The following is a 25,245-nucleotide window of genomic DNA, read 5'->3' on the forward strand; positions in this document are numbered from 1 at the left end:
CGTCCTGGAAACCAGGAGCGCCAACCACCAGCGTCTTTTGCTTTTTTTTGGCCAATGCAACAAGGTGAAAAGCAAAACCTGAGAGAACACTCTGAATACAGAATGTTCTCTCAGGAAAAAAGAAAACCCTTAAGAATTCTTGTCAGGGCCTCAGGAACAGAGGCACAGGGGAGAGAGGAGATGGAGAGCGAAGGGGAAGAATCGGAGTGTCAGAGCTGCCCTAGGTCCCAGCTCACAGAGGACCAACGCTGATTCGTTGTTATATACAAAAGTCTTTACTGAAGTTCATTTTGCTTACACAGCCGCAGCGCGCAGCTCTACGTCTTAAACTCTAGACCGCTGAAGCTCCGTCTGAGTCTTCTCCCCCCAGACACCAGTTTAAGACTCTAGCCTTGTTCCACCTCTTCCTCTGCTCTTTCCTCCTCTGGGTCCGCCTGTCAGCTGGGGTCTCGCCCTTCCTAGACTCTTCTGACGCTGAGTCCCCTGAGTCTTCCCCCTGCCTCCGGCGGGCTTTAGGACCTGGATGTCCTCCCCGACCCTCCTGTGCCTGTCTGCCTGCACTTTGTAGGCGTGTTTTGCTAGTTCCAAGGTCCTTCGGAGTTGCTTGTGGACCTCCTGTAACTCTGCTGCCAAGTGCTCTGCTCCCCGTGGCTCCCCCTCCCCCTTCGTCTCTAACCCCGGGAAGGTTCTGGGATGCCGCCCATTGTTGGCGAAGAACGGTGTCACCCCTGTAGACCCGTGCTTCGTGTTGTTGTAGGCAAACTCGGCCAGCGGTAGGTAGTCCACCCAGGTCGAGGGCTGTTGATTCGCGTAGCATCGCAGGTACTGCTGCATGATGGCGTTGACCCTCTCCGCTTGTTCGTTGGTCTGCGGGTGTCGTGCCCACGCTAAGTTGATCTTGACGTTCAGGATGCCCAGCAGCTTCTGCCAGAAGCTCAAGATGAATTGGCGACCCCGGTCGGACAGGATGAACCGTGGTAAGCTGTGAACTTTGAACACGTGGTCTATGAACAGCTTGGCGGTCTGTTCCGCTGTGGCCACCTTCGCGCAAGGAATGAAGTGCGCCATCTTGGTGAACAGGTCTACGACCACGAGTACCGCTGTTTTGCCTCGCGAGCTGGGCAGATCCGTGACAAAGTCCAGGGCCACTTTCTCCCATGGTTCAAGCGGCGTCTGTAGCGGTTCCAGCAGTCCCGCCGGCTTCCTGTGTACTGGTTTGGCCCTTTGGCATGTGTCACACCTAGAGACGTAATCCGCGACTTCTCCCCTCATCTAGGGCCATCAAAAGTCTCTGGCCACCAATTCCGCCATCTTGTCCTTGCCGAAGTGCCCAGCACTGGGCGCGTCGTGTAACTGCTGCAGGACTTTCGCTCGGAGGTCGTCTCCAGGCATGTAGAGAGCCCCCTTGCGGGTGAGCAGTCCGTCACGTATCTGGAACTCGTCGTCCTTCGCTGTGCCTCTTCGCACCTCCTCCATCTTGGCTTGCGCGAAGGCATCCGTCTGCAGCGTGCGACGCACTGCGTCCAGGTCCACGGTAAGAGGAGCAGTTCAGCAGGGGGAACAGCTGCAGGGAAACGACGAAGCCTGGTTGGAGGCAGAGGCACTGGGGCCCAGCCAGGCGAGTCTGTGAAGCAGTCCCCAGAGATTTTGCGGCCCACGGACCCCCTCCCACCCAAACCAGTGGTGCAACTCACAGCATCCCTCCAGCTGCCAAATGGATTCACCCTGGAAGTCCCTATTACCATTGACTATGGTAGTAATGCAGACTTTGCAGGGGTGGACTTCATCAAGCGACATCGCATAGCGCTCCTACCAGCCACGATGCCCCTAAACGTCGTCACGGTCGATGGCAGGAAGCTGCTGGGTGGGCAGGTGGTACAGCAAACACCACCTATGGTGATGCAAATTGGAAATCATCGCGAAGTCATCAGCTTCAACGTCACCCACCTGTCGGACACGCCCATAGTGTTGGGCATGAGTTGGCTGGATAGGCACAGCCCGGCATTAGCGTGGTACCAGCGGCAATTGACCTTCTGCTCCTCCTACTGCGCAGAACACTGCATCCGGACCGGCCAGGAAGAGGAGGGGCAGGAAGATGAACAGCAGCTGCACCTAGGCATGGTGCAGGCGGTGCCCAACAAGTACAAGGCGTTTTTGGAGGTCTTCTGCGAGAAGGAAGCGGACAAGCTGCCTCCACACCGGCCCTACGACTGCACGATTGACCTCCTACCGGGGGCGACGCTGCCGACTGGAAAACTATATTCTATGTCTGAGGACGAACTGCAGGAACTCAGGGAGTTCATAGATCACAACTTGCGGCGGGGATTCATCCAAGAATCCAAAGCAGTGGGGGGCAGTCCCGTATTTTTCGTGAAGAAGAAGGACACGCCCCAACGCAGGTTGGTAGTTGATTACAGGATCATAAATTCCAGGACAAAGCCCACAGCATTCCCCATGCCCAAGATTGACGACCTGCTCGCGACGGTGAGGAAGGGACGGATCTTCACCAAGTTGGATCTATGAGGGGCGTGCAACCTTATACGCATGCGGGAGGGCGATGAGTGGAAGACGGCCATGTTTACGCCTTTAGGCACCTATGAATATAGAGTTATGCCGTTTGGTCTGCAAAATGGCTCCCATTGTTTCCAAGCCTTCATGCACCACGTGTTAGCGGGTCTCCTCTACAAGAAGTGCGTATGCTTCCTAGACGACATCCTGATCTTCTCGGAATCGCAGGAGGCTCACGAGGGAGACGTCAAGGAGGTCCTGCAGAGACTACGGGAGCACAGACTTTACGCCAAACTGGAGAAGTGCCAGTTCGACGTGACGGAGGTGGATTTCCTGGGCTACAAGCTGTCCGACAAGGGACTCGCCATGGACAGCACCAAGGTCTGCTCGGTGTTGGACTGGAAGAGCCTGCGCAATCGGAAGGAGGTCCAGAAGTTCGTCGGCTTCGCCAACTTTTACCGCAAGTTCATCAAGGGGTTCGCGAAGGAGACGGCGGCAATCACGGACACCCTCAGCTCCAAGAAGAAGAAGTTCACCTGGACGGACCAGGCGGAACAGTCTTTTCGGAGACTCAAGCGTCTCTTCGCATCCGAAGAACAGCTGCTACACGTAAACCCCGGCAAACCAATGAGGGTTGAGACTGATGCATCAGACAGAGCGGTGGGGGCGGTCCTGTTGCAGCAAGATCCTCAAGGGAACTGGAGGCCCTGTGCATTCTACTCCAGGAAACTCAGCAAGTCGGAACAGAACTACACCATCTGGGACAGGGAGTTGCTGGCCATTCATGCAGCCTTCAAGGCGTGGCGGCACTTCCTCATCGGAGCCAGACACACTGTGCAGGTCCGCACAGACCATAAGTACCTGGAGTACTGGCGCACGGCGCGATTCCTGAACCAGAGGCACATCCGCTGGGCGGAGTTCTTTGCGGATTTCGACTTCCGGATCGAATACATCCCGGGAGACAACAACGTCATGGCAGATGCACTATCCAAGAAACCGCAGTATCTCGAGGAAGCGGCGCCAGTGGCGGCCAAACACATTTTCGCACCGAAAGCGTGGGCATGCGCTTCAGCCACCGTGGACCTGGACGCAGTGCGTCGCACGCTGCAGACGGATGCCTTCGCGCAAGCCAAGATGGAGGAGGTGCGAAGAGGCACAGCGAAGGACGACGAGTTCCAGATACGCGACGGACTGCTCACCCGCAAGGGGGCTCTCTACGTGCCTGGAGATGACCTCCGAGCGAAAGTCCTGCAGCAGTTACACGACGCGCCCAGTGCTGGGCACTTCGGCAAGGACAAGACGGCGGAATTGGTGGCCAGAGACTTTTGGTAGCCCCAGATGAGGGGAGAAGTCGCGGATTACGTCTCTAGGTGTGACACATGCCAAAGGGCCAAACCAGTACACAGGAAGCCGGCGGGACTGCTGGAACCGCTACAGACGCCGCTTGAACCGTGGGAGAAAGTGGCCCTGGACTTTGTCACGGATCTGCCCAGCTCGCGAGGCAAAACAGCGGTACTCGTGGTCGTAGACCTGTTCACCAAGATGGCGCACTTCATTCCTTGCGCGAAGGTGGCCACAGCGGAACAGACCGCCAAGCTGTTCATAGACCACGTGTTCAAAGTTCACAGCTTACCACGGTTCATCCTGTCCGACCGGGGTCGCCAATTCATCTTGAGCTTCTGGCAGAAGCTGCTGGGCATCCTGAACGTCAAGATCAACTTAGCGTGGGCACGACACCCGCAGACCAACGAACAAGCGGAGAGGGTCAACGCCATCATGCAGCAGTACCTGCGATGCTACGCGAATCAACAGCCCTCGACCTGGGTGGACTACCTACCGCTGGCCGAGTTTGCCTACAACAACACGAAGCACGGGTCTACAGGGGTGACACCGTTCTTCGCCAACAATGGGCGGCATCCCAGAACCTTCCCGGGGTTAGAGACGAAGGGGGAGGGGGAGCCACGGGGAGCAGAGCACTTGGCAGCAGAGTTACAGGAGGTCCACAAGCAACTCCGAAGGACCTTGGAACTAGCAAAACACGCCTACAAAGTGCAGGCAGACAGGCACAGGAGGGTCGGGGAGGACATCCAGGTGGGGGATTGGGTCTGGTTAGCGGCCCAGGCAGTGCCGGCCAGAACGTTAGCTAAGAAGAAGCTCAAACACAAGCAGCTAGGGCCTTACCAAGTCGAGGCACAAATCAACCCAGTGGCCTTCCGGTTGACACTCCCGGAGGGCTCCAGAATGCACCCGGTATTTCATAGATCGGTCCTCACACCCTACAAGGAACCCCACAGGTTTCAGGCACCAGGGACCGCACCTCGCCCACTCAGAAAGTCGCCAACGGGGGAGGGGTCACCGAGGGCGGCGCCACTCAACGAGGTCACGGAGATTTTAGACTCGAGATGGGGGGAAGAGGGAGTTGAATATCTCCTCGCCAGGGAAGGTACCCCGGCCAGCGCCAACAGGTGGGTGCCGGACTATGCCTTGGAGGAGCACTACCTCAAAGACGAGTTCCATGCACTCTTCCCGCACAGACCTATGCCGGCAGATTATTTCGACGACTGGCTTTTCACACCCACACTTTCAACCAGCACGTTCCAGGGGTTCTCATCAGCTGAGGAAACGGCGCCAGAAACAAGCTCCCCGGAGGGACCACTCTCGGGGTCTGCCACAGACCGCTCTTATTGGTGGGACACTCAACCGGAGGTGGGGTGGAGCAGGGAACTGCTAAGGGGGCCCTGGCACACAGCATCACCCGAGGTAACAGGGGGAGAGACGGACATGGACGTGTTGGGGGAGGATCCTGGGTTCGAGCACGAATGCAGAGAGATGGAAGCAGAGGAGATCGACGGCGACGAGCCCATTACGGACTGGCCGGATCCAGCTGGCCGGCTGCACGCCAGGGGGAACAAACTGTATCCTGCACTCACCCCCACAGCACCCGGAACCCGCACCCGAAGAGGGGGAGGGGGAAGGGGGGGCTTCGAGGGGGGATGGATGTCAGGGCCTCAGGAACAGAGGCACAGGGGAGAGAGGAGATGGAGAGCGAAGGGGAAGAATCGGAGGGTAGCGTAGGGGGGTATAGCAGTGACCCAAGATATTCCATGAGCTTCTCCAGCGAATCAGAAGATTCCCAGAAGGAGGCGCCAATGGTCAGGGCAAGGGGGGCCAGCGGGGACTCCCAAAGCAGCAGCTGGAGATCAGGGCCAGCTTCCCCACCAGAGCGTAGTGGGGCGGAAGAGTCGCAGATGTCAGGGCCAGCGTCTCCTCCAGCAGGGAGAGAAGATGAGTCGAGACTGACCACGCTCTATCGGAGAGTGGGGGAACGGAGGGGAGGTCAAGTCCAGCTAGCCTCCCCGAAGGGGGAAGCAGTGACAGGAGCAGTGTAACGGTCAGGAGGAAAGTTGCCGGCTGGGCGCGCGCGTCAAGTTCAAACGTACAGGCGCGCGGGACAGCAGAAAGCCTGGATCGGGAACCAGGTCCTAAAGCCCGCCGGAGGCAGGGGGAAGACTCAGGGGACTCAGCGTCAGAAGAGTCTAGGAAGGGCGAGACCCCAGCTGACAGGCGGACCCAGAGGAGGAAAGAGCAGAGGAAGAGGTGGAGCAAGGCTAGAGTCTTAAACTGGTGTCTGGGGGGAGGAGACTCAGACGGAGCTTCAGCGGTCTAGAGTTTAAGACGTAGAGCTGCGCGCTGCGGCTGTGTAAGCAAAATGAACTTCAATAAAGACTTTTGTATATAACAACGAATCAGCGTTGGTCCTCTGTGAGCTGGGACCTAGGGCAGCTCTGACAATTATGAAGTTGCAGACAGAACACAATCAAGGTTTTATCCCTTGCCATTAGCAAAGGGTATTCACCTAGATGTGTTTATGTCACAGAGTGCCAGGTTAACTGTCATTAATTTGCAGGGCAGAACAGAGAGACTGGTTTCAGTCTTCAAACTCTGCCTTTATGCTCACCTTTTTGTTTGTCCCTCCGAAGTGTGAATTCATGGGCCTAGAAGTTCCTTCTGCCTGTCTGTGAAAAGCTATCTGGACTCATTAGTTTGTCCCCAGCCCTTTCCCGCCAATTCCAGAGAAATGTTTTTGGAACACAGCTCTTCTTACTGACCTGACTTCTGCAGGAAGAGCTGGCTTCCCCTGAGTGTGATGGGCTCTTGGACAGACCTGTGAAGAGATTAAGCGGGGGGGGGGGGGAATGGAGAAGCCAGCACAAAAGGATTGGACTGAAAAAGATCACTGAATTGTGGAGTGTGAAGTTCACTTGCCGTTAAGTTCCCTGAAGGCTTGCAAAATTCTATTTCTTGTGTGACTGAGATGCACCTGGAAGAGACTAGGGTCTTCAGCAGCCCTCCCCTCCAGAGACAGGAGCAAAAACCACCGGGTACCTAAAGCAGCGCAGTCAAGACGCAGGTGTCTCTCAATCCTGCACTGCAGATGTTCACTTGATGTATCAAGAGCTCTGACACTGCCTTTTGTCAATGGAGCAGATCTGCTTCCGGCACAGGTAGCTCTGTGAGGTCTGTAAAAAAAAAAAGAGCTGGAACAAAACAAGGATGGCCGTCCCACCAAAAGATGTACCTTATTGTGTTGTGATGGCACAGGAAGGGGCCTCCCCTGCAGTGGTGTCCCGGCAAGAGAAGTCCCTCCAGGTAGAAGCACAGAGAGCACATCATTCGGCTTTCGAGATCACAGCTCTTCTGAAAAAAGGGATTGAATAACCAACATTGCTCTATACAAGCTCTTTGGAATATTTAGTTTGCATATTTGATGTATGATTCCATTTAGAGCCTACCTTTTCTCCAACAGGCTCAGGGTGCTTGAATGGTCCCCCTCACTGCGACCTGAAAGAATCTTTGTACAAAGAGTTGCAGGCAGAACACAACAGAGATTTTCCCCTCAGCCAAGCACAAGATACTCACCTAGTTGTCCTTCAACCAGAAGACACACAACTGCATTGCTGCCATAATTACGATAGAGCTTTTAGAGATCACTTGTTAGTTATTAGTGCCTATCGCCACCTATGATATAATTTAAAAGTTTTAATAATAGAAGCTACGATTGCAGTTGAAGGTAACCAAGTGAGAGGTTACAGGCAAAGGAAGCAGTTCGCTATACCAGGTTTTAAATATATTACCTTAGGAACAGAAGTACTGGCGAGGATCCGAAATTTAGCGTTTGTTGAAAACCCAGCAACTATCAACCCTATCATGCAAGTTTTTACCAAAAAGCCAGTAATACAATTTGGGTCAAATTAAATTTCGAATAGTCTCAGCATTTATGGATCTTGTTCCCTGCATTCAACAGACATACATGTACCCCAGGCAAAGAAAATTGGGAGCTACATGCCTCCTTTATCTACAGGATTGAAGGGTACAGACCTCTATTCCAAAATGTTTCACAAATGTGGGTTATTATGATTTTGTGTGGCCCTCTCTGGTCATTAGTGGAACAATCAGCCACCCCCTTAGGTATGAGTAAAAATGGCCAGAGAGTCGGGATTCATAAGATTTCAAATATTTTCTCAGTCATTTCAGCCTTACCATTAGCAGACAATTTATTCTGCCCTTTATGTACAGGAAAAAATGGTCACGGCTCATCCTTCCTAATTGTGAATATGTTTGTGCTTAAACGTTGGCTAGACGTTTTTTGCTTAAAAATGGCCGGCAAAATGGTGAAAACCTCTACTCACTCCAAGGCCTCTACCAGGCCACCTCTGCCATTGCCATCAGTAGATTCACCCTCAAAATGCCTTATTTGCTTTTTCACACTGAAATCAGCAAGGCAACTGTTACAAAAGAAGCAGTTTGATGCATCAGCTTTTAAAATGGGTATTCTAAATACCTAAATACTCCTGGGAACAGAATTACTGGCGAGGATGAAAATGCTGGCATGTTTGGAACCTTTTGGACTTATATACATCTGAATGAACAAAAACTCAACAATATTTTGGTGACCCTCTTCTGCAGTTGCCCAGTAAGTACAATTCGTTTGGCTTCATATGCCAAATGCCACCACTTTTAAGCAGCTGCTCAAGAGGGTTTGTTATTCTACTCCTTGGAAGCCACATTATACATAAAAGGAAGTTCTGCCCATTAGCGAAGGAACTATTTTGTCTTCTGCTCTGCTTTGCTCTTTATCGCATGCACAGCTTTCTTTCCTCCTGGATCCCCCTACCCGTCTCACTTCTAAGTCTTACCTGTGTTAAAATCTTACCCATCTTGGTTTTTCCAACTTCTGGAGCGAGGTTCTGGAGCGAGTAGTTGCAGACCAGATCCAGGTGCTCTTGGAAGAAGCTGGTTTTCTGGCTCCATTTCCATCAGGGTTTAGGCCTGCTTTTGGCACGGAAACGGCCTTGGCCACCCTGTATGATGACCTCTGTTGATAGAGACAAGGGCTCAGTGACCCCCGGTGCCTTCCATCAGCTTCGGCTGGTGGCCCAGTTGCACCCCTCTCTGGACAGGGGTAGCCTGACTCCTGGTGTCTCTGCTCGTTCTTTTTGTTTTGATTGGTGTGGTTGATATTTTATGAGAACCGCCCTTAGACCTTCGGGTATAGGGCGGTATAGAAATTCAATAAATAATAACAATAATGATAATTATAATTTTGGCAACACAAATGCCAGCCTTCTTTTTATGAAATGGCTTCTCCAGATGCTTTTTAAAAGAAAAGCCTTCTATTTCCTACAATTAATAATAATAATAATAATAATAATAATAATAATAATAAATTTTATTTATATCCCGCCCTCCCCAGCCGAAGCCGGGCTCAGGGCGGCTAACAACAATCAAATAATCAGTCAAATCACACAATCTAAAAATATTTCATTATAAAAATTAATTAAATCAAATTGATGGCAACCAATTAAGCAAAATTCTGTGCAGGTTGCCAGAGGAGGGAGTCAGGCTGTGCCCTGACCAAAGGCCTGGTGGAACAGCTCTGTCTTGCAGGCCCTGCGGAAGGATGTCAAGTCCCGCAGGGCCCTGGTCTCTTGTGACAGAGCATTCCACCAGATTGGAGCCGCAGCCGAGAAGGCCCTGGCTCTAGTTGAGGCCAGCCTAACCTCTCTGTGGCCTGGGACCTTGAGGATGTTATTATTTGCAGACCGTAGGTTCCTCTGTGGGGCATACCAGGAGAGGCGGTCCCGTAGGTACGAGGGTCCTAGGCCGTGAAGGGCTTTAAAGGTTAAAACCAGCACCTTAAACCTTAAATTATTCTTCACTTGGCTTGAAGCAGACTTCAGATCCACCCACCCTTTCCTCTGCTCCTTTGTACATCCAAAGACTTGTTGGTCAAAAGGGAAATAAACTTGATTTCGCCCCTCGTGTTCCTTCATGTGTCTTTGTTTTCCCTTGCCTTTCTAGTCATCAGGTATATCTGCTTTTCTTGATTCTCTTTAAAATCTTCATCTTGGTGATTTGAGTTTTCAGTTTTCAGTTTAAATTTTTCATGGCTAAGCTTTCTTTTGGGGGCTTTCTCAAAGTCCAGAATTTACTCTCCCTGTTTTACTATGATTAATTCTTTGTTGGTCTTCTTATTTTCTTTCAGTTTCCTTTAAATTTAAAATGTATTGCGTCTCCTAACACTTTTTAGGGAGTTACTGAATCTATTTATCTTCTGTTTGTCTGTCTGTCTGTCTATATATCTATCTATCATCTACAAGCAACATTTAAAACTGCCAACTACGGAGATCACAAGGGAAAATTTGTTGTATCCCTTTTTAAAGTTGTAAATAACAACTTCTGTGAGACTTCAGCTCTGACCCATGAGAGGGTTAAAACCAGTATTATTGCCAGGGACAGTCTCACTCACTAGACTCTGGCTCGCTCCTTCCACCACCTGTCAGTCATAAGGGCACATAAAATAGTCCCTTGGCGCATTAATACAGTGGATACAAATGGGTTTGTTTTCAACATGGGATCACTGCGCATGGGTGAGAAATTAGTGCCGGCCCCACTCCCTAATAACAGGGTTGCTGGGGGGCCAACTTGAATAAAATATGGGGGGCGGGCAGGCGATAAGCCCTGCCCTACATAGTTACATGACACGCCACACACAATTAAATGGCAATGGCCGTCAACAGTTTGGGGGGGCGGGATTCCCGGCCTCCTCAAATTTTGGAGAGGATATGGGCTCATGAGGAGTTAGCTCCTAAGCCAGGGTATCTCTCATTTCTGGATCAATGCCTTTGTTTGCTTGGCTATGTGTTGAACCTGCTGTGCCTTTTAATGACATTTTGCCCAAGTATCGCACTGATCTGAACATTAAAGATTTTGGTAGACACTGCAGCCAGAGTTTGAATTCTTCTTTGAGTGACAGGCAGGAAACTCTCCTCCACAGTGTGCTTTTTTGGAGGTTCTCCTTTAAGAAAATGCTTTAGGAAAATGATAAGAAACTGTTAAAGCTATCTACCTCTCTCTCTCTCTCTCTCTCTCTCTCTCTCTCTCTCTCTCTCTCCAAGCAACATTTAAAATTGTCAACTATGGAGATCACAAGTGAAAATTTGTTGTATCTCTTTTTAAAGTTGTAAATAACAACTTCAGCTCTGACCAGTGAGAGGGCTAAAACTGGTATTATTGCCAGGGACAGTCAGCGGCAGAGGAAGCCGCTCGGGCGCCTGGGGAGCAAGCTGCCCATGGGGCAGGGTGAGGGAGGGGCGAGGTGTCCATAGGGGCAGGGTGAGGGAGGGGCGAGGTGTCCATAGGGGCAGGGCGCACCGTGGGGCCTCCAAAGTCTGCCTGCCTCCTCCCACTCAGTCGCCCTACAGCTGGGGGGGGGGCAGTGGGTGGACCGTTTGGGCAGCACAGAGCCTTGGGCCCACTGCAGGCCCCGTGGTGAGTGCCGCCCGGCATTTTGTCACCCCCCTCAGTGGGGACACCCGGGACGGCCCCACACATACCGCACCCCCCTTCCTCTGTCGCTGGTTGCAGGTGGTATGGCCGGGGGTTCAGGGGAGAACTGCCCCCCAATCAAGAAAATAAAAATATACTTAATTGACCAATTGTGTCGCACGTGACTCAATTCTGCCCCTCCCCGGTTGCTGTGTGTCCTCTTTTTCCAGGACACATCCTCTTTTTCAGGGGTAACATTTTTAATATTTGCCCAAATGTCTCTGGCTATACTTTCTGGATGAGTCCTAGACAAGACTGGTGATTGAAGACTTGCTTACCCCTTCTCTTCGCCTGCTCCCCTGAGCAATATATCACAGCTTCTATAGCGTACATATAGTAGGACTATTTAAAATGAGACTCTTCATGGCGTTCTCTTTTTTTGCTCTTCAAAATATGGCAACCTTAATTCCCCCCCCCAAAAAAAGAAATCCTGGCTACACCTGGGGCAGGTGGTCATAACGACAGTGCCAATTTGTTGATATAATCAAGGAACAATTACCATGCACTTAGAAATTTATCCTTCTTACCCTGCCCATTTATCATCACACTGCTGTGTTGATTCAAACTCCCAGATTGTGCCATGTCCCATACCTGGGTAAAACCAAGTTTGTAAAGTGAGGGCCTCCCCCCATTTCCCACCTGACAGCTATTTCCATTTTGGCAGTGGCTATCAGAAAAGTGACCACAGTCAAAGATGGAATATTGGGATTGAGACCCCCCCCCCCCCGCAAGAACCAAAAAATGTGAGCCACATTTTTCACCATCTCCCTCGCATTTTGCTTGCCTTCTCTCCCCCCGCTATTTGTAAGGCCTTGTAGGACAGCCACTTTGCTTTCTTGCATTTCTTTTTCATTGGGATGGTTTTAGTTGCTGCCTCCTGTATAATGTTACGAGCCTCCATCCATAGTTCTTCAGGCACTCTGTCCACCAAATCTAAATCCTTAAACCTGTTCCTCACTTCCACTGTATATTCATAAGGGATTTGATTTAGATTGTATTTTACCGGCCCAGTGGTTTTTCCTACTTTCTTCAGTTTTAGCTTGAATTTTGCTATAAGAAGCTGATGATTAGAACCACAGTCAGCTCCAGGTCTTGTTTCTGCTGACTGTATAGAGCTTCTCCATCTTTGGCTGCAGAGAATATAGATGTATATCAAACCAGCGTACCACACTGTAATAAAGTATGAAAGGACACCTTCTATTGTGGCCAGGTAGAAGGAGATCATCAGTTTTTGTTTGACCTTGTTCTTTTGCAGGACCCTGAGGAAATGGAGTCTCTGTTGGGCCTTCCTAACCACCTGGGTTGTATTGATTTTCCAAGTGAGGTCTTCACTAAGGTAAACTCCCAGGAATTTAAAGGAAGAGACTCTCTCCACACAACCCACCCTGATATACAACGGGGCTAGTTCCCCTCTCTTCCTCCAAAAGTCCAACACCATCTCCTTTGTCTTGCTGATATTTAGGTGCAAGTTATTCTCTAGGCACCATGTGGAGACTTTTTTAACCTCCTCCCTATACGCTGATTCATCTCCACCTGTAATTAGACCCATTATGGTGGTATCATCTGCAAACTTAATAATGGATCAGATGAAATACAATCATATGTATACAACGAGTACAGGTAGGGACTCAGCACGCATCCCTGTGGGGTGCCAGTGCTGAGCTTCAGAGAGGTAGATGTAACAGGCCCAATCCTCACTATTTGTGCGCGATCCCTCAGAAAGTCTGTAATCTAACCACAGATGGTAGAGGAAAGGTCCAGGTCCATCAGCTTTTTAATAAGAATGTCCAGAAGAATGGTATTAAAAGCCGAGCTATAATCAATAAACAGCATTCTGACATAATTCCCCGGTCTCTCCAGTTGACTCAGTGCAAGGAGAAAAGCTGTGGCTATGGCATCATCTGTTGACCTATTTCTCCTATTAGCGAACTGGTGTTCATCAAAATCCGGTGGAAAATATGTCCTGAGGTGTTGAAGAAATATCTGGTATTTCTCTAATAGCAAACTACCAAGAATTGTAAATAATATTTAGTACACTAACCTTTGTCTAACTCTTGGTAGATGTCAGCTTGCTGACTTATTTTGTGCCATTGTGATTCAATGTTATATTTGCGCTCAGTACTTTGTAGGATTTGATAATCTTTATAGGTCTTTTAAATTTCTAATCTACCTATCTATCTATATCTCTCTATCCCTCTATCTCTCTATCAATATTATCTTTCCCCTCCCCCTTTTCCCTTTCCCTTTCTGTACTTCCCTATCCTCCTTAAATTTGAATTATATATATATATAATTATGGCTCCACAGTTTTCTGGGTTGCCTCTGGGTCCGGTAACCCTCCAGCCTCTCCTGAGCTGCAGAGGCTCAGGGCAGAGAGGCAGAGGGAACTAAGTTCCCGCAGGAGGAGTGCTCGCCTCCAGGCCAGGAGAGGCGAGTCACCAGAGGATCGGGGCCGCCCTATGCATCAGGGCAGACAAAAGCCGGCCAGCCCCAGTCCCAAGAGCAACATTGTGGGTTGCTAGTTCCTGCCTGAGCGCCTGCCCTGCCCTGGATCCCTGCTTGCAAGCCTGTTCCTGACTTCACCCGACTCCCTGCCCTGCACCCAGCTTCAGCTACTATGGACTGCCTCCACGTTGCACCTTTGACCACGGACCGGACTTGGACCTCACCTCTCGGGTAACCCACGGGACCAGCACAGTAAGTCAATAAGGAGCAGTCTGGCACTTGCGTGTGACCTTATCTTCAGGAAGGGGAGATTGCTGCAAACATGACTTCTTGCAGAAAGGATTATGGCTGCCAGTCACGTGTTCCATTCCTCCCTCCTTTGGCAGCCCTCCTCCTGTAAATCAAAAGCGGAATAGTGCAGATGCATGGGGTGGTTTATTTTATAGGGATATTTGAAAACGCTATGGGGTCCTATGTAGCAAGAAAAACACTTTCACTCAAAAGCAGAAACAGTTGATTAAATCAGACATGGTCTATTGATTTGGATACATTGTAACAATTTAGTCAGGCCATGGAAAAGCATTTAGGTGGGTGGGTGATGTTTGTGCGATGTTCATTGTAAGTGTGTACTCATGGGGTGGGGTCTCTAGGCTTCCCCTCCCTCCCACGATTAATGTCTGAAATTTCTGTAACCATGTACAGTATATGACCGACCACAGAATGAACCACAAAAACCTCAGAGCCATTTACCAGGAAGCATAGAGTCAGTAGGCAAATGGCCTCACCTAATCCAAGTGGCAGACAGATCACAAAGATGGGCAACCCTGAAATGGATTTGGACTCCAGGGGACAAAAGAATCGTGAGAGGGGTCAGGAACTGTAAATAGTTTTAGTGTCTTGTGTTCACGGGTGTCAGGAGATGGGGAAAGGGTGGGGAAAGACAGCTATCTGCTACCCAGGTACTGTCCCGGACCTCCCCTTGTGTGATGCATCAGTGATGTAGCAATGGTGAAATATTGGAGGTGGGACTGGGAATTTGGGGAACTAATAAAAGTGGGGGGCACCTTCTGTTCAAGGTCTGACTCATCTCGCTGCCAGAGGAGTGCGGACCCTGCTATAGCAGTTGCTTTTACAATAAAGCTCAGACTTCTTAGCCACTTTCCTATACAATTTGCTTTGGTCCTGCCTGTTTCTTTAATCTCTGACCACAGGGAGTCCTCTTTACCTAGTGGGCTCACAGAGCCCCACAAGGACCTGGAGCTGCGTGTTCCATTTTAAAAAATATTTTATGAAACAAGCTTTCACAATTATGTAGAGTGGAGGACTCTTCACAATGATCTTATACTGCAGGAAAACCACTCCTTTTTGCAGTGGAAGAAGCCCTTCATATTCCATTTCATCCTGATTATCAGAAGATTGTAAATGATGCACCATGCAAGGCTATTGGTGGTGATGTCTTTCTGTATTCGTTCAAAGGTTCTCCTCAGAAAATAAATGAATTGGCGCTGTGATCAATATCGTTGGATCAACTGTGGTGTCTGACGATGGCCGAGAATTAATCCGAAGCTGAGGAAATTTCACCATAAAATCAAAACTTGTTCAAGTCTAGACGACTTCATAAGGCACAGTTATAGACTGTTAGAGCCTTCTTGTGAAATGGTTCTGATTCACTATATTGGAAATGAGAGGGAATTCCATGCACTTCCTCATGGTGACAGAAAGAGAAATTTGCTAAGACCACATGTACGGACAATGCCTTCAGTAATAGGAAAGATTTCAGATACAAGTGCTAAGGCCTCAAAAATCTATAAAGACCTTTGTAATGACCCTGTAACCAGCTCAGATCATATGCCTGCAGCTCAGCCACGAACCCTGGAGCAGGTAAGAAACAAACTTTTTTAAAAAATATTTTTAATTGATTTTTCCATGTATATCTAACGATATATCTTTAACAATTTCCCATATTTCCACCCTCCTCCCCTGGACTTCCCTCATACGTCTATTTTGCTTTATTTCCATATTGTTCACCCTGCATTTTTTTCGCCAAAATTTCACAGAATGCATATTATCTTAACTTTTTGCTGCATACAATTGTGATTGTTTTCTCAAACCCTGCCAAGGAGTCCATTTAATTATGTTGCCTCTTCATATATGTTAAAAATGGCCCCCCTTCTCTTTTAAAGTCTTTGTTGTCCTTTTCATGTAGTTTATCTGATAGTTTTGCAAGTTCTCCATTTTCCATAAGTTTCCCTTGCCATCGTTCTTTCGTTGGTATTTCTTCTGTCCAAGTTTGTGCTAATATAATTATTGCTGCTGTTGCTGCATACATAATTTCTGGTTTTCTTTTTTTATATCTTGATCCACAATTTATAGGAGTAATTCTTCTAGTTTCTTAGCAATAGTCTTTTTAAACATTTCCTCCCAAATTCATTATATATCAGACAAGGTTGCTTATTATCACTATTGACTGAAATAAAAAGAACTTCTTTGATAATGCATTCATCTTTATGCTGCTATCCTTCCCATCAAGGAGAGGTTCATTCTCTTCCAAACTTCCAAATCTATCTTCATCTCATTCCAAACTTTCTCATAGTTGTCTTTATATAAATTTACATTTTTATTATCAAGCCAAATTCCTAAACATTTGACTTTTTAATGAATTTCTATTTTTTGCAATCTCCTACAGTGATCCATGCGATGGTCACCTCCAGGCTTGACTACTGTAATTCGCTCTACATGGGGCTGCCCTTGAAACTGTCCCACAAACTCCAGCGGGTGCAGAATGTTGCAGCGAGGCTCCTCACAGGGTACCTGCCATGGGAGCATATTCACCCAGTGCTTTTCCAGTTGCACTGGCTCCCGGTGGAGTACAGGGTCAGGTTCAAGGTGCTGATCCTGACCTATAAAGCCCTTTGTGGCTTAGGGCCCTCGTATCTATGGGACCGCCTCTCCTGGTCTGCCCTGCAGAGGACCTTAAGGTCCATGAATAACCATAGTTTAGAGGACCCGGGCCCTAAGGAAGTCAGACTATCCTCCACCAGGGCCAGGGCCTTTTCAGTGGTGGCTCCAACCTGGTGGAATGCTCTGTCCCATGAGAACAGGGCCCTGCAGGATTTAACCTCCTTCCGTTGGCCTGTAAGACAGAGCTATTCCGCCTGGCCTTTAATTTGAATTCCGCCTGATCTTTTATTTCCCTTCTCTTCCCTCCCCTTTTATGAAGATCACCCGCTCTGAGACCCCACAGCTAATTCTCCCCTGGCCTCCTCGCTGGCCCAGGTAGGACTAATTCAGCCAGCTAGCCCTGGGGATTATCCAATGCTTATTTTCCCTAAACTGATTTTTGAATTTTGAATTTTATTGTTATTCATGTTTTTATACTGTATTTTATGCTGCTTTTATATAATTAAGTGTTTTAATTTTGTTGTTAGCTGCCCTGATCCCGGTTTTTGAACCGGGAAGGGCGGGGTATAAATAAAAAATTATTATGATTATGATTATTATTATTTTCTCCAGTTCCGTCATTTTTTTTTGTTAGTATTTTTTTCTTTCCTTTATTTAATTTAAATCCTCCCACTCGCCCAAACTTATATTTTTTCAAAAGCTTTAGGGAGACATAGCTTTGTTTCCTCAACTGTAATTACCAAGTCAACAAGCTAATGCTTACAACTTAAATTCATTTCCCCCATTCTTATTCCCACAATCTGTTTGTCTGCTCTTATGTTTCTGTTCAAAACCTTCAGGACCAGAATGAATAATAAAGGTGATAACGTACATCCTTGTCTCATTCTTTTTTCCAATTTGGAATTCATTAGTTATCACCTGGTTAATAATTAGTTTTGCACATTGTTCTGTGTATACAGCTTGTATCCCTTTTATAAACTTTTCTCCATATTCCATTTCTTCCATCACTTTCCTTATAAAGTCCAAAGATACATTATCAAAAACTTTTTCCACATCTATAAACATCATTGCTGCTTTTTTCTCATTTCTTACTTCTAAATACTCTATCTGTATTTAAACATTTAAGACCTTTTTCAATCTATTAGCTAAAATGTTAGCAAATATCTTGTAATCATTGTTCAAAACTGAAATAGGGCTATATTTTTTGACCAAGGTCAAATCTGTATCTTCTTTTGGAATCAAGGTAATATAAGTTTGCTTCCATGTTTCTCGAATTTCCCCTTTTGTTAATATTTCATTCATTATATCTTTCATTGGATTTACAAGTTGTTCTTTAAAATTTTTATTGTACTTTGCTGATAATCCATCTGTTCCTGGTGATTTGCCCACTTTTATTTGCCTTATTGCCTCGGAGATTTCTTGGTCTGTTACTTGTGTATTTAAGAATACTATCTCTTCTTGTTTTATCTTTGGCAGTTTACTCTTTTTTATATATTCCTGTATGTTGATTGCCTTTTCATTTCCTCTTTTGTATAAATTTTGAAAATATTTTTAAAAGGCTTCCCTTATTTCTTTTGTTTTATCTAGAAATTTCCCATTGGAATGAATTTTACATATATATAATTCATCTGTTGATTTCTCCTTAATTGCCATGCTAACAACTTTCCGGGTTTGTTTGCATGCTCAAAGAATTTTGGCTTCATTTTTTTAACTTTCCATGCTATTTCTTCATTGATTATCATTGAATGCTGTGATTGTAATCATTTTATTGCCTGTTTTATCGATTGTTTATTTGGGTTTGTTCCTAATTTGGGCATCCAAAATTTCTTTTTTCCTTGCTTCCTTGGCTTTTTTTTCTTCTTCTGCATTTTGTTGTATGAAATGACCTCTCATGACTACAGTGGGACCTCAGGTTACATATGCTTCAGGTTACAGACTCCGCTAACCCAGAAATATTACCTCGGGTTACGAACTTTACTGCAGGATGAGAACAGAAATTGCACGGCGGCAGCACAGTGGCAGCAGGAGGCCCCATTAGCTAAAGTGGTGCTTCAGGTTAAGAACAGTTTCAGGTTAAGAACGGACCTCCGGAACAAATTAAGTATGTAACCAGAGGTACCACTGTACTTTACAAGCATGCCATACAATTTTGATTTTTGTTTCCTTAGGTAAGAAACAAACAAGCTTGAAAGACAACGTTCACAAATCAGTCGTGATGATTTGTACAGTGTTTTTGAATTAACAGAACTCCTTGAAGGCTTCATCCATGATATCTCTCTCTCTCCTACAGTGATTGTTGTTATGGGCCTACAGGATATTTCGTCTGAAATTGGGAAAATAATATCACTGAAGACAGATTTACCTATGCTTTTTTCATATGACACAACTTTTCAACTTGGAGACTTCTTCCTATCTACTTTATCATTTCAAAATGTGCTTTTTGCTGAATCACCACTGATTCCTGTAATGTTCATGATGCAGGACAGCAGGCGAGAGGACAATCACAGGAGACCCTTTCAAAGCAGTGTCCATTGCTCAATTCAGAAAAGGTTGTCCTAGTGTCTGACAAGAAAAAGGAATTGAAAAGGCTTTGGATCATGTTTTGCTCAAGAGCCACAGAGTGGTGTGCTGGAATCACATCCGCAGAGACATTGTATTTTGGCTGAAAAAACATGGGGCCAGATACCAAGGTATACCTTGCTGACTTTTTTGATCTTCTGAGGTCAAATTCTGAGCAAGACTACACATTCAAATTTGATAAACTCAGGACAGGTTGGAGCAAAGCATTCTTGGACTACTTTAAGGAAAAACTGCACCAAGCAATAATAAAGCATGCTGGGGCCTGGATTCTAAAGAGACTGAACATATATAAAGAAAAAAGTGGAATCACCACAAATGTCTTTGAGAGTTTTCATGCAGCTTTAAGAAGACTTTCACAATGGAAAGAAATGACAATGGAAGCAATGGTGTTATCCTTACATGCAATGCAAAATTCTTACTGGAGAGAAACTTTGCGTGGACTATGTAACACTGGAAACTTTCATTTGCGGCCTCAGTTTATCAGACACTCAAGATCACAGGAACATACAGTCTTTCCTTATATAGCTTGTGAGCCATCACAAATCATGGATCTTGTACAAAGGGGAGAACTTCCGTGGCCTAAGAAAGATGAAAGCTATGAGAAGACACCATCAGTTTGTCAAATGGTACTAGCGGGCTTTACGGTACTGTACAATTTATTAGCTTGGTGTATTTGTGGTAAGGGGTAGTAACGGGAAAGCATTATATTGCCCGCCTTTTCCCCAAAGAGAGCTGCTCTTGCCCATCATCCAGGACTTGCTACCATATTATAGCTGCCAAAAAATCTATTGGCATGCCCCAGAACTAGGGAAGCCTTGCTGGTTGCAGCTCACACAGTTGAAGCGAAATAAAAGGCAGAAGAGTAGCTCAGGAAGAAAGTTCTCCAGACTGAAGGAAAAGATAACTGTAGTTCCAGCATCTGATTCAGTGCAGGCTGCTGAGGAGACTCCTTAAAAACAGATCACTGACTGACTATGAGAGACCTGGAAAGCGCTCAACCAAAAAGTGGGAAAGGGGATTTGACAGTGACCAATATTGATTCTTTTGATAGAAGCCCCATATTCTCAACGCAAAGTGAGAAGTGTTTGGGCAAATCAATGATTTCTACATCAGTTCCCCCATGGCACAACTGTACCTTCAACACACTCAGTCTACAAACTGAGGAACTTGTTGCCAACATCTGTGTTTATGGTTATGACATAGACACACTGAAAGGATCGAACTGGATAAATGACTGCATAATAGAGGCATTTCTTGCCTCCAGGGTCATCATGACCTAAGAGCTAGGTCACGATGGAATAATTTTCCCATTTAGTTGCCTCTTCATTCAGACCCTCATGTGTCAAAAATTGTCAGTGAAAGCCCTGAAGTCCTGTTTTAAATTTGGAGTGCTAAAGAAAGATGCTTGGATTATTCCAGTAAATGACAGTGGAGTTCACTGGATACTGATAGTAATCATTTTTAAAAGGAAGACCAAGCTCTACCTAGATTCCAACCATGGATTGAACCACTCTGTGATTGATGCAATAACATCCTTCTTAGCATGTCTGTATAAGATGGATTCAGACTGTCCCTATAGTTTTGTGGACTGGTCATTTTTTGCACCAACTGATATAACCAGGCAAGGTAATTCCAGTGACTGCGGTCCTTTCACATGTACCATTGCCCATCTGATTGTGTCTGCTGCCCAATTACAGTACACACAAAAGGATATGACCGCCATTAGACCCTGGATTGCAAAAGAAATAATACATTACACTGGGAAAACCTATCTTGAAGGATGAGAAAAATATATTCCAATTGAAATTGCTGCTCCTCCTCCCACAAAGAGACAAAGCTTGAAAGAGAGTCCCATTACTGTGTCTAGATCATGCCCAGAGGGATGGAAGGATACACTAACCTATTGCTCAGATCTTTTACCTACCTTATTTGAAGGCAGCTGGTCAATACATTTTTTGAAGGAAGGGTGCAGGAAGCCCAGTGGTGAGTGTGACCAATCTATGGTTTACTGTGAAGGAAACTGCAAGGACTGCTTTTGCATAGGCATTGATTCAAAAGATCTCCCAGAGGTTTTTGTGTGTCCAGATTGTCAATCCACTGTGGCCAAAGAGATTTTGAAACTGTGAACTGTCATATTCCACAGGTTGGTATAATACAGCAAAATCTAAACATAGTTTTCATCATCATGGCAGGGATGGTCCTTTTCCATAGAATTCTTATTCATGGAGTTGGTTTTTATATCCTGCTTTTCTCTACCTTTAAGGAGTCTCAAAGCGGCTAAAAATCTCCTTTCCCTTCCACCCCCACAACAGATACCTTGTGAGGTAGGTGGGGCTGAGAGAGTTCAGAAAGAAGTGTGACTGGCCCAGGGTCACCCAGCAGACTGCATGTGGAGGAGCGGGGAAGCGAACCTGGCTCTCCAGATTACGAGTCCACCACTCTTACCACTACACCACGCTAGCTCAATGACAAATAGATGCCAGCTACTGTATACATAACCTTAAGCTTAAAAAATAGCAACAATATCTACCTAATGCAGGCATAGGCAAACTCGGCCCTCCAGATGTTTTGGGACTACAACTCCAAAGATCATTAGTTAACAGGACCTGTGGTCAGGGATGATAGGAATTGTGCTCCCAAAACATCTGGAGGGCCGAGTTTGCCTATGCCTGATCTAATGGAACAGTGCCGTGTACTAGCTAGTGTCATAGAACCATAAGAATCATAGAATCATAGAGCAGTAAGAGACCACAAGGGCCATCTAGTCCAACCCCCTGCCAAGCAGGAACACATAAGCAAAGCACTCCTGACAGATGGCCAGCCCCACTCACCTCACAGAGTGTTTGTTGTGGGGAAGGAAGGGAAAGGAGATGGTTAGCCACTTTGAGACTCCTAAAGGAGAGTGAACGGCAGGATATCAAGTCCAAACTCTTCTTCCAAACTCTTTATAATAGTGACATTTCCCATAAATATGCTGGGACACAGCCAAGTAATGTTACAGATTTAAATGAGATTCATGGAAGGGCCAAGTTTATTCTGCACTTTAAAGGAATGGGGTATGGAAGTGCTTAACTGATTCTTGATCAGGGACAAAACCTGGGGGGAAGTATCTTCAATCCCTGTAGCTAGCAGCAGGCACACCACCATTTTGTTTGGAATGTAGAGCCAGTTCTTCTCATAAGCAACCAAGGGGAGCCCCTGAGGTTCTGGATGCACCACTGGAACTGGCAGCATGGTGTGAGGACCAAGTAGAGGTCAGGAGAAGGAGGTGTTTCTTTTGGAGTCCCCACTGGGGAGAAAGGGGACTATAAATGAAGAGAGGGCCTCACAGACCTACACTGCAGCCAGTTGGGCTGAGGGAAGCCCACTGAGGTGCTGGCACGATTCTACTGCAGTTTTGCTCCCTCCCTGCATGTATAGCTAAGAAAAAACCTTGTCTCACCTCCCCACACATTTTTTGATTGCCAGCACACCAACATCTTCACAGGTAGATGCGGGGGAAGGGGGCAGATTTGGTTAGCCCCCCCCAAAGGATCATCTTTTCTTTCCACTCTGATGCAACAGTGGCTGTCTCATGTCAATGTTTGAGTCCACTTGAGTCACCCAAATGCAGATGGTTTTGGGGAAACACCTGCATCATCTTGTGACCTAAGCATGTTGCAGTTGTCTTTTTCCAGTCCAGTTTTGGGGAAGAGTGCAGTCTTAGTTGTTGCAGGAATTTATGCATAGGTTGGGGGGGTTGCCCCCCCAGCAGATATCATGCACATGCAGCCCACTACCAAAATCAGCGCAATCACTTTTGTGACTTTTGTGACTTGTCCCCACAAAACACTTCCTCACAGTTTCTTCCTATCTATTCAAAGGGCCTCTGCTGCACAATACCAAATGTAACAATTCACTGATCAATGTATCTATGCACTGGCTCACTGGGAAAACTTCAGAAATTCATATAGACATGTGAGCTCAGCTGCTCAGCAGCCCCTCTGCCTGAGTGATAATTCCTGGCAACCTGAGTGCCAGACAGGTAGCCCTTCCAGAAATAACAAATCCAGATGAAGAGAAAAGGGTGTGATTAACTTGGCTGGGAAACAGGGAAATGCAAATATCTCTTTTGCTTCACTTGATGGGTGTTTGGTGGAGGGCAAGGAGAACCATGGGGAAGGGTCCAAGATGCTTTGATTACTGCCACCAGACCTCCCCTTTCATGATGTAACCGTGATGTAGTTTGGGGGGGTTGTAACATGGGGATTAGCAGCTAATAAAAGTTTGGGGGCTCTTTTGTTCGGGGCCTCCATCTTGTTCCACCTTGTGGCAGGTGGAAGTCCTGTCGTGACGGTCCACAATAAAGACCAAGCCTACCGGCTGCTGTTTTGCTCTGGTATTCCTGGCTGGTATCCTTGTTTTTTGTCCAAGGGAGCCCTCAGATTTCTCCATTAACAAAGTGAAGTATCTGTTCGTCCCACAGTGTATCTTAGTGCAATAATAGCAGCCTGAAGAGTTTGGACTTGATATCTCGCCTTTCACTCCCTTTAAGGAGTCTCAAAGCGGCTAACATTATCCTTTCCCTTCCTCCCCCACAACAGGCACCCTGTGAGGTGAGTGAGTCTGAGAGACTTCAAGAGAAGTGTGACTAGGCCAAGGTAACCCAGCAGCTGCATGTGGAGGAGCGGGGAAGAGAACTGGGTTCACCAGATTACGAGTCCACCCAGTGGCGGAGGAAGGGGTGTAGAGTGAACCCACTGCACCCGGCACCACCATTCGGTTGAGGTGCCATTGCGGCCACCCCCGGACACGTGCCGCGCTCCCTTGGCGCACCAGGCACCACGTCCCCACTGGCGGCACACCTCGTCTCCAGGATGTTCGGCACGCCCCCGGGATGCACACCACACCCCCACATGCAGTGCACCACGCCCCCAGGACACACTCCATGCCTCCTGTGATGTGCGCAAGCCACGCCACCACATGCTGTCTGCCCCCAGTGCCAGAGCTTGCAGCTTCGCCACTGAGTCCACCGCTCATAACCACCACACCACACCTCAAGTGCCTTTTCCAGTTGTCAAAAATGCCCCGTTGTTATCATTTTTGAAACATTAGTGTTATGATAGCACCTAAAGCCTGAAATATCTTCCTAAAAGATCAGACAAATGTTTAGGGAAAGTTGTTATGAAAGGAGGAATGAAGAATGTAAGTTCAGCATATAATTCTCTGCATTATGCTTTCAGGTCTCCATGTGATGAGCATGTGGACAGACAGAGGAGAAGGCTGCATGAAGCTGATAGTTAATTGCAGGATGACCTTTCTTTCTGCAAAAGAAAGTTGTGCATATTTGATCTTTGTGACTGTTCAGTAAATGTTTAAATTATAGTTTTTTAATATCGAACCCAAGCTCTGATTTTCTCAGTTCTCCCTTCACCTGTGTGTATCCTGCTAGTTCTATCCATTTCTCCTTTCTCTTGGCACAAATGTATATAAAATTATACAGGAAAATGTTAAACGATCAGCTTTAATTCAGTGTCTCTGTATCTACCTTTCTGTGCAGTTGCTCAGAAATGTCACTAAGAAAGCTCTATATATTGGCATGGTCTCTTTTATTGGAATAATTTCCCAAAGTTAATTTTAAACGGGTACATAAGACCAGTGGGCCAGAATTTTTGTCCCAATAGTATTTTTTTCCTGTGGCCATCACCAAATCTTCATGCAGTTAACTCCACAGTTTAATCTCCCATGGAATAAAGTGGTTCTTCCTTTCGCTGGGTGCCCCTGAGGTCAGTATTTTGGGAGAGTGACGAAAAGTTCTCTCTAACCACTTTATCTTATTTAATTTTCTAACCTCTGTCATGTCTGCTACCCTCTTCTAGACCTTTTATAGACTGAACATTTCCAAACCCTTCAGCCTTTTCTCAAAGGAAAAGCACTGTACCC

The 25,245-nt window shown here is 46.9% G+C and overlaps 1 long non-coding RNA gene across 1 annotated transcript in view; it reads right to left on the reverse strand.

The window, feature by feature from the left end:
* Positions 1-25,245, reverse strand: part of LOC309521715 — a 48,459-nt gene that overhangs the window by 232 nt on the left and 22,982 nt on the right. The gene's annotated exons all lie outside the window — the stretch shown is intronic.

Source organism: Podarcis vaucheri (assembly GCF_965113315.1).
Source record: "Podarcis vaucheri genome assembly, chromosome: 17".
In the NCBI taxonomy this organism is placed as follows: domain Eukaryota; kingdom Metazoa; phylum Chordata; class Lepidosauria; order Squamata; family Lacertidae; genus Podarcis; species Podarcis vaucheri.